We start from the raw sequence: 10,989 nt of genomic DNA on the forward strand, positions 1-10,989 counted from the left end.
CCTGAGGGCTGGCTATTCCACACTGCACCATCATGTTCATAATGGCATCCTGGGTGTAAGCAATGCTTGGAATCCCTGAGGTTCCTTGAAACTTTGAAACGCCCTGGATAATGAGAAGGCTGTGGAGATCTGGACCCCGGAGTTGGTTAAATACATATTATTGGACATTAAGATTGAATTAGGCCGCTTGGATCTAGCTATTAGTTTTTGATGTATTTTTATTATTTCAGTTGATTCATTGGGTTGTAATAACTTGTATAGAACTCGGGGAATCTAGTAAAAGGGTGTGGCAGGGTTTTTACTTTCTTGCATCAATAAAGGGTAGATATCATGACATTAGGACTTTAATTTTTCTACTAGAAATACTGCACATAAGATGGTTCGATGTTTCTGATTCAAGTCATCTAGATACCATGCCTATAGGGTTTAACGTTTAATTATGATATAAGTCATCTAGAAATCCTGCCTATAGGACCTTAACGTTCATGTAATCAGTGCATATAGAAATCATGCCTATAGGGAATGCATATGCATTAGGCAAACTGTAGGGTAGGTAAATAATTACCTCTTCTTACCAGTTCTTAACAGATTTTTTTAATCAGATATAGTTATCATAGGATTCCGCATCAAGTTCGTCCGATTCTTCTTAAGCAATAACAATCTGTTAACTGGTCTCTAATGTCTTAATGTTTTCAGCCTCAATCTTTTGATGAAAACTCTTTTGAATCAGTATACATTTGAGTTCTTCAAATCAACACCTCTTCTAAAATGGTTTCTTTCTAAAATTCTGCCTAAACATTTTCCAACTATGTTTTGGTCTTCCTGAAATTGTCTTTAAAACAGTTCTGCAGTTTACTCTTTCCTTAAGTATCTCTGACTCTGGAACTCTTTTTATGGTTTATACTCATGATTCTCTTAAAACATATTTCTAAACTGACTGCAGTCTGTACTTTCCGGCATTAGACTACTTTTCTAGAACCAGTACTTTCTAAATCACTCGCTTAAAATACCTTAAGTTCTGACAATTGGATCCAAGTCGCCTAATGTGGGCTTCCTGTCAAAACGTATGTATCGAACCAGTTCGCTCGCTGCTTAATTTTTAATTTTAGAAGACTAAACCAGTATGTGTAAAGGCATGCTAAACTATATGTTATCTGATTTACGGGGTTTATGTGATCCTTACCTGTTTGTCTGTTCATTCCCCCTACTTGTTACTTATTTTTGAATGTCGATTAGAATATTTGTCCTTTAAAACTCCATAAAGGCCCCCATCCCTTTCTCCCCCTTTTAGGATTAGTAGTCCTAATGCCCCGGGACTGATAGCTTGGGACGGGTAATAGCATGCGATAGGCAAACGATACCGTTCCGCGCTCCAATACCTTAACAGGGTGGGAAAGGGTAGACATGGAGATGATGATTACACGATAACACTATGCGTACAATTGAGTACCAGTGTTATGCGAATGATCCATGTAATATATAAACCTAGGACCCCCCTCCCTCTTTATTAGTTTAATAATTTTCTTAATCTTAAAAAAGCTGCTGCACTTTCGACTTCTGTTTTTCACATAATTTTCAGATTGTTCGCACTAAGTACTTGATTTCTTCCTACTTGCACTTTTAACTAAACTGCTCCTTCCCTAAAATTCAGCATTTTTTACCTTTTGTGCTCCTTATTTGTAATAGTTTTCTCGTATTTGCAATGCTTGCTTGTTTACTCGTTTGTTTGCATTCAAAGTCACAATTGTAGCATGGCCGGGAACCACACTAGTGGATCTTGAGGGGATCCTAACACCTTCCCCTCGAGATAATTTCTAGCCCTTACCCAAACTCTGGTTCTTCATCTCAAATTCTTCCTTAAAGTGTCCTAATGCACTATAATCATTAGGTGGCGACTCTTCAAACTAAAAAACCCAATTCTCGCAAGGGAATAGAGTTGTCCTCCCGAATGTCGTATACCCGATTCCGAACTCCGTTTTGGAAGAAAAAGGGGGCGTCGACAGTGACATGCGCCATGTGGTGAGGTATTGCCCTAAACTAGGGAAGGGTGCGCCTCCACAGACTTCTCAGCCACAACGTGGTCCGCGGAGTTTCCAGGCTATGATTTCAGCACCAGTTGCTACCCCACCTGCCCCGCCAGCTAGAGGTGGAGGTCGGGAAGGTAGAGGTCGCCTTAGAGGGGGAGGCGAGGCCAGATACTATGCCCTTCCTGCCTGTACCGAGGCTGTCGCCTCCGATTCTGTCATCGCTGGTATTATCCTTGTCTGTCATAGAGATGCATCGGTTCTATTCGATCCAGGCTCCACTTATTCTTATGTGTCCTCTTATTTTGCCCCGTATTCGGGCGTATCTCGGGATTTCCTTGAGTTCTCCTATTTATGTTTCTACTCCTGTTGGAGATTCTCTTGTTGTAGACCGCGTTTATCGGTCGTGTTTGATTGCTCTTAGAGGTTTTGAGACCAAAGCCGAATTATTGTTGCTCAGCACGGTATATTTTGATGTTATCTTGGGCATGGACTGGTTGTCTCCCCATTATGCTATTCTTGATTGTCACGCCAAAATCGTGACGCTGGCAATGTCAGGTGTGCCGCGAGTAGAGTGGAGGGGTACCTTAGATCATACTTCCAGTAGAGTTATTTTGTTCCTTAAGGCTCAGCGTATGGTTGAGAAGGGGTGTGACGCATATCTAGCTTATGTGAGAGATGTCAATATTGATACCCCTACAGTTGATTCAGTCCTAGTAGTGCGGGATTGCTCTGATGTGTTTCTAGTCGACCTTTCGGGCATGCCGCCCGATAGAGATATTGACTTTGGCATTGATCTATTGCCGGGCATTCAGCCCATTTCTATTCCTCCGTGCCGCATGGCTCCTCCTGAGTTGAAGGAGTTGAAGGAGCAGTTGGAGGAATTGCTTGATATGGGTTTCATTCGGCCCAGTGTATCACCAGAAGGGTTCTCCGTTCCAGTGGACGGAAGAGTGTGAGGAGAGCTTTCAGAAGCTCAAGAAAGCTTTGACTACAGCCCCAGTTTTGATATTGCCTACTGGTTCAGGGTCTTATACTGTCTATTGTGATTCCTCGAGGGTTGGCCTTGGAGCGGTATTGATACAGGACAGTAGGGTGATTTCCTACGCGTCCAGACAGTTGAAGGTATATGAGAAGAATTATCCTGTCCATGATCTCGAGTTAGCTGCTATTGTTCACACCTTGAAGATCTGGCGTCATTATTTGTACGGTGTGCCTTGTGAGATTTATACTGATCACCAGAGTTTGCAGCATCTGTTCAAGAAGAAGGACCTTAATTTGCGTCAGAGGAGGTGGTTAAAGCTGCTGAAGGACTATGATATCACTATTTTGTATCACCCAGGCAAGGCCAATGTGGTGGCCGATGCTTTGAGCCACCGGGCAGAGAGTTTAGGGAGTTTGGCCTATTTACCAGCAGCAGAGAGGCCCATGGCGATGGATGTTCAGGCCTTAGCCAGCCAGTTTGTGAGATTGGATCTTTCAGAGCCTAGTCGGGTTCTAGCTTGCGTGGTCTCTCGGTTTTCCTTGTTTGATCGTATCCGGGAGTGTCAGTTTGACGACCCTCATTTGCTTGTCCTCAAGGACAAGGTCTTGCATGGCGATGCTAGAGATGTGACCATTGGTGATGACGGGGTATTGAGGATGCAGGGTCGAGTTTGTGTACCCAATGTTGATGGGCTTCGAGAGTTGATTCTAGAGGAGGCCCATAGTTCGTGGTATTCCATTCATCCGGGTGCCGCGAAGATGTACCAGGATTTAAGACAGCACTATTGGTGGAGGCGGATGAAGAAAAATATAGTTGGGTTTGTAGCTCGGTGCCTCAATTGTCAGCAAGTGAAGTATGAGCACCAGAGACCGGGTGGATTGCTTTAGCAGATAGAGATTCCGGAGTGGAAGTGGGAGCAGATCACCATGGACTTCGTAACTGGGCTCCCACGGACTTTGAGGAAGTTCGGTGCCATCTTGAGTGCTTCCATGCCCGGTAAAGTTGATAAATTGAACAGAAATCCTTTTGCTTGGGTTGAAGGAGAAGGAAAGAAAAAAATCCTAGCTTTAGGGGAAAGTTGGGTTATTATGGATCGGCTGACCAAGTCCGCGCACTTCATTCTTGTGCGTACCACCTATTCTTCGAAGCAGTTGGTGGAGATTTATATCTAGGAGATTGTCCGACTGCATGGTATTCCAGTTTTTATTATTTCAGATAGAGGTACTCAGTTCACATCACGGTTCTGGAGGGCCGTACAGCATGAGTTGGGTACTCGGGTGGAGTTGAGTACAACATTTCACCGTCTGACGGATGGACAGTCCGAGCGCACTATTCAGATTCTTGAGGATATGCTCCGTGCGTGTGTGATTAAGTTTGGAGGGTCTTGGGACCAGTTCTTGCCACTGGCGGAGTTCGCTTACAACAACAACTATCATTCCAGCATTCAGATGGCATCGTATGAGGCCTTGTATGGTAGGTGGTGTAGATCCCCAGTGGGCTGGTTTGAGCCGGGTGAGGCTAGATTATTGGACACATACTTGGTACAGGATGCTTTAGAGAAAGTCAAGGTAATTCAGGATAGACTCCGCACAGCCCAGTCCAGACAGAAGAGTTATGCGGACCGGAAGGTTCGTGATGTTTCCTACATGGTTGGAGAGCGGGTCCTGCTTCAGGTTTCGCCCATGAAGGGCGTTATGAGATTGGGAAGAAAGGGAAGTTGAGTCCGAGGTTTATTGACCCTTTTGAGATATTGAGGCGTGTTGGAGAGGTTGCTTATGAGCTTGCCTTACCTCCTAGCTTGGCAGGACTCCATCCGGTATTTCATGTTTCGATGCTCCGAGGGTATCACTGTGATCCGTCGCACGTGTTGGATTTCAGTTCAGTCCAGTTGGACAAGGATCTATTTATGTTTAGGAGCCAGTGACGATTTTAGACAGGCAGATCGAAAGCTGAGGTCAAAGAACATTGCATTTGTGAAGGTTCAGTGGCGGGGTCAGCCGGTCGAGGAGGCGACCTGGGAGACCGAGCAGGATATGTGCAGCCGTTACCCTCATCTTTTCACTACTTCAGGTATGTCTCTATGCTCGTTCGAGGACGAACAAATGTTTTAAGTGTTGGAGGATGTAACGACCCGGTCGGTCGTTTTAAGAATTTATCCCCGATCCCCTATTAACTGCATTCCCCGTGTGTGTTTCTGCTATTTGAGTTTCCGGGAAGATTTAATTGGAGTTTCGGAGAGTTTTGGGACACTTAGTCCCTAAATGAGACTTTAAGATTTAGAATTTGGACTGTAGTCGGAGCAGCGTGAAGACGGCCTCGGAATGGAATTCCGTCGGTTCCATTAGCTCCGTTGGGTGACTTCTTGCTTAGGGGCGTGTTCGGATTGTGTTTTGGAGATCCGTAGCTTAATTAGGCTTGAAATGCCTAAAGTTGAATTTTTGAAGTTTCCAGTTCGATAGTGAGATTTTGATATCGGGGTCGGAATGGAATTCCGAAAGTTGGAGTAGCTCCGTAGTGATGAATGTGACGTGTGTGCAAATTTTCAGGTCATTCGGACGAGGTTTGATAGACTTTTTGATCGAAAGCGTAATTCGAGAGTTTTTGAAGTTCTTAGGCTTGAATCCGATGTTAATTCGACGTTTCGATGTTGTTTTAGGTGTTTTAAGGATTGGTATAAGTTTGGATAGTGGTATATGACTTGTTCGTGCTTTTGGTTGAGGTCCCATGGGCCTCGGGGTGGTTTCGGATGGTTAACAAGAAGTTTGGAGTTAGGAATTTGCAGCTGAAGCTGCTGAGTCTGCTGTCATAACCGCACCTGCGGCATGGGGACCGCAGGTGCGACGCCGCAGAAGCGGTTGAGAGACCGTAGATGCGGCCATGTGCGGGAAGGCCAGTTTCCGCAGCTGCGGTGGTTTGAGTGCACCTGCGTGAGCGCAGGTGCGGTAGAAGAAGCGCAGGTGCGGCCCAAGGGAATTAATAAAATCTTGCAGATGCGCACCTGGGACTGTCGCAGGTGCGGAAGTCCTGGGCCAGGACCTATATAAAGGTTCATTCGCGATTTTTGCCCATTCTTTCACCATTTTCATCCGGATTTTGAGCTTTTTGGGAGGTTTTTGAGAGTGGATTTGAGTAAGATTCAAGGAGGTAAGATTTTTGGAACCTAAACTCGTTATTATGGCGATTTTTATCATTGTAAGCATGAAATTTGAAGGAAAATCAGTGGTAAATTGGGGGTTAGGGCTTGGTTAATTGGAGAGTTTTGAGTGGTGATTTGAGGGACCAATTGAGGTCCGATTTTGGTAATTTTGGTATGCATGAACTCGTGAGAGTGTGAGGATTCTGAATTTGTAAGTTTTACCCGATTCCGAGACGTGCGCCCGAGGGGCATTTTCCCTAATTTCGCGTATTAGCTTAGAATTAATTAGTTGAATTAGTTACTTGAAGTGTTATTTACATTATGCAAATGATTTGAATAGATTTGGGCCATTTGGATAGATTTGTGAATCATTTAATATTTATAATGTTATGTATATCCATATAAATGTCATACCATGTATAGGTATATGCGTTCATAACATCATCAAGCCTCTGAGGGCATCCCATCATGTCATCTCGGCCACTGTGGGCAAAATTATTAACGTATACCAGCTGATCAGGTGGTGGTGCGCATACAACGCCATAACCTTTCCTCATACCCCATATAGATATATATACATATATATACGCGTATATAATGCCATCTAGTCATGGGTTAATATGCATGTATAACTGAATGCAATGCATAAGAAGTGAGTCAATAAGATTTCTCGGTATGTTTACCCTCTAACCTTCACGGCACTTACTTATCACTTTTTTGAAATAGCATAGTACTTATAACCGAAAAAACAATCTCATTCCCAAGCTTACGTCGATTAACATACGACGAAACTTTCACATACGAAAATGCGGGATGTAACATCTCATTTCCGAGCTTATATCAATTTACTTATGGTGTACTTTCACGTACGAAAACATGGGGTGTAACATAATTCCCCCCTATGGAAATTCGTCCTCGAATGTTGACTGATGCATTTATCATTTTTATAACCTATGTCTTCCGAACACTTTAGTACTCTCCTTGCCATCTAGGCACTTGTTCTGTGAATAAATCCAAAGGCCAGGACATTCCCCCCTTTAGGCCTCTTTATCACACCATAACTTGTGGTCGGAATCCCTCCAATCTCGTAACGGTTGCTACCTTCTATCATGCAACCTGTACGACTCTAACCTTGTAAGTGCGCCTATGTGACTCTTCTGTGCTTTTCCCTCCAGCTTTTAGCCAATCTCTAGGCCTCACTTTGTAAACATATACAGAGCTTGATAAGATGTCCCTCTGGGCACTATAGGTATACTGAAGTTCTTCGCTCGGTACTTAGTTGAACTTACGAATATTGCTATACCTTATTTCATAGACCCAGTTATCCATCTGTATAGCTGTGCTGCATTTGGGTAGGTCATATTATACCATAACTCTTACTTCGATTTATCGTTACTGAGTTCTGCTACCAAACTCCAGGTTATTCTTGTTGCTTATCCTATATGTATAAATCTAAATCCTTTAATGCCTCTTCAATAATGTTCATCTTAAGATTGATGGCCTAATCTCATCTTATACTTTATAACTTTTATCCATCCATTGTTGATTCACATTAATGTTGATCTATAGTCTACCACTGATAACTTGACCTCTTATGTAACACTGCCGCTAGGGCTGACGTCTCATCGGGGAACATCTGGAGTGATTTCCATAACCGTATTTTATAGCATCCCAATGTGATTCACCTTACGTGGGTATTTTAATCCCGTACAATTCATGAAATCCCCCTAATTTTTTTTCTTCAAATCATTACTCAATCGAAGGCCCAAACGTCATCCCTTATCTATCACAATTACACCCTCATTCTACTACATTCTATCTCTTCTAAATGTTACTAGTCTTAGACTCCTTTGAGTTCATTCGGTCTATACTGAGCTTTCTATAACTTAGAGAAACCATCAGCTTTCTTGTTTTCATGGGCTTAATCCCGAGGACTTATCCATTTTCGTCAGCTTCTCACTTTGTTTTTTCTTATCCTTACTCCTGTCTTCCTAAAACCTTGTCGCTCTACCATACTTTAGCTTGCGACCTACACATATCTATTTATATTACTTCTAGTGTTCCTTCATCTTGTTTGCACCATAGATTTCCTTATGTTATTCTGGAACATCAAGGGAGACATTACATCGTCTCTAACTCTTCTTTACTCTCTTAACTAGACCTCTCGGTATCTAGAAACCATAGGCTGGAAGATATGCCACTTACGATGCCGCTATCATTCCTGGATGATAAATTCCAACGTATTTAGCCCTCTATCTGAAGTATGGACTATTCACAACCTTTTGCACTTGAGTATCTCGTACATTGTTCACCTTTACCTTGCATCACATCTTCTATCTCTTTCATGACCTTCCTTCCACATAGGTATAATTCACATCCACAACTTGAAGCTTTATTATAAAATTTGCACCTCTAGTGCATACACAATCCGGTGGGAGCTTCATACTAACTTCTTATGAGGCTGGTACTTTTCTAACTGGCTTTATCGTTGACCCGTTATAAAATATGGTTGTTGTATTATCTCTCTTGTACCTCTGATATTAAGGGTGATCCTGATCACGATTTCAATAATTTTTTGGGTCCAATAATCAGACTCCTGATTTACTTGGTTGAGTAACTCTTTAGTTTCCCCTTCCTTCTGATCAGCCTTTATGTAGGCTTAAGCTATCTTCCGATTTGCGGCTCATGGTATTAGTTATTACTTTAGCCTTTCATGGGCACTATGGAATATCCATGATACAATCTTCTAACAATTCAATCCTTTCTCTATGACTTGGACTCAATTCTTTCTTTTAACTTATACTGGAGTCTTCTACGGCTGTATGATTATCAACATATAGGTTGCATGGATAATACTTTCGTTTCTTCTCAGCTTTCTTTAAACGTAATCTATTACTTTTCCTAGTCTTTCTGCCCCTTTTTGCGTGCATACTTTGCTTATCTTCGTTCCCACATATGCCGGAATTTTTGTGTGAATCATATGATTTCGAATATTAGCTTTTGATTTTTTTTTCTTCTTCCCCGTTTATTAGCCACGATAGGTGCCACTTTCTTATAGAGTGCATACAATGTTGTTGTGAGACTATTGTTACAAAACCATTTCCTCTTTAGGGCACTATGCTTAGGTTGAAGCCTTCTTTCGCATTTCCCCAGCTAGTCTTTTATTGTAGTACTTAAGGAAGACCCTCTGACTCTTGAAAAGCTGCGAGCTTATTACATCATATTCCCGAAGAACTTTTGATGTTTGTACTCACCTATAATTATCCTTAGTTACTTGCCTCCACTCATGTGCACATATGTTTGCTTCTAAATTGAGTTTTTGACAGTCTTCCAGTGGGACGCTCTTTTATTTTCGTAACACTCATACGGTACCTTTAACTACCCCAACTCCTATCTAAATATTTTTCAAGGGTCACGATGTCATATCAGCAAGACTGATTCCCCATGTTGGGGTTCACTATGTTTATCTTGCACGATCTGTTAATTTGTCTGTATCCTCTTGTCTAGCCACAACTAGGCTTTTCCTGAATAAACTACTAACTACTCGTTGGCCAGTTCTCATATCAATATTCCGCATAACCTTTCTTGAGTTATTTCCTTTGTCTTAACTTACATCTCGCACTGACTTCTTATTTATAAATAACATCTCGGGCACTAACCCTTACTTCCTCTCCTTGACATCATGTTCCATAATGTTCTGGAATCGTAGCTGTATACGGTAAATCGGAGGGTCCAATTTCCCGTCATTGAGGCATTTCAGAAGACCATCTCGGAGCCCCGAGGCCGTAAAGTTGTGACCGAGTTCCCTCCCTCGAGGCTCGTCGATGCCCGGCCTAGAGGCATTATTGACCGTGGCAAGGGTAAAGATGGGTAGATCCCAAGACACGCGGCTAAGTCTGACAAAGCCTAGCCGTCCTACTCTGAACGGCCTACTCTAAACCCGAATCAGGGTATCATGTCTAGCCGTCCCTTCTCCATATCTTTACAATTAATGTATTTTATACCGTGTAGGGATTCCCCTTCTATATAAAGGGGATCCTTCTCATTTTGTAAAGTGCGGCTGTTACTCCAATTACTTCACACGAAATATGCAAGAACTCTCTCTTTTCTCTCTAACATACTCTCTTGATATTGTTGCTCTTATTTATTATCTTCATACTTGTTCTTCATTTATTGCTTATCATTGGTAATAAAGAGCCTTCGCTGATTATTTTACAACTGTTAGCCCTTCCCCGATTGCCCTTAATAGCTCGAGCCCGAGCCCAGGAATCAACCTCGAGGCCCCGTATGGGTCAGTCCGAGGCCTCGATTGGTTAGCTCATCGGTTTAATTATAACTCCATTTTAGCTCGCATTTCGTCTCTAAACTTCATACATATAGCATCATCTGCTTAAACAACTAGCATAAAAATAGATCACGTATTTTTAGAGTCCCATCAACAAATTTAATTGTTATTACCATTTTCACGGTAAACAGTTTGGCACCCACCGTGGGGCTAAAAATAATAGTGATTATTTTCTTGCTGGTTTCATCACATAACGCAAGTTATCTTTCACACTTTTTCTTGTCCAAGATCTTCGATTTCAGGTTAAATGTCTGATTCAGTAAACAACAATATTGAGAACCACGGAGAAAATGGTGTGGCTGTTACAGGTGTTGGTGAGCCGCCACAAAATCTTGAGAACGCGCCAGGACCGATTCCGGCGGACGGAATCTCATATGACGCTCGACACGTCGAAACAAGCTCCCACACTAGCAGGAGCATACACCAAGTCAACCAGCAGGAAGCCCAAAAAACCCCATCTCGGGAAGAACGGGAAGTTAGCCTTCATGTTATTTTTGAA

Source organism: Nicotiana attenuata, chromosome 5 (genome assembly GCF_001879085.1).
Source record: "Nicotiana attenuata strain UT chromosome 5, NIATTr2, whole genome shotgun sequence".
Classification (NCBI taxonomy): domain Eukaryota; kingdom Viridiplantae; phylum Streptophyta; class Magnoliopsida; order Solanales; family Solanaceae; genus Nicotiana; species Nicotiana attenuata.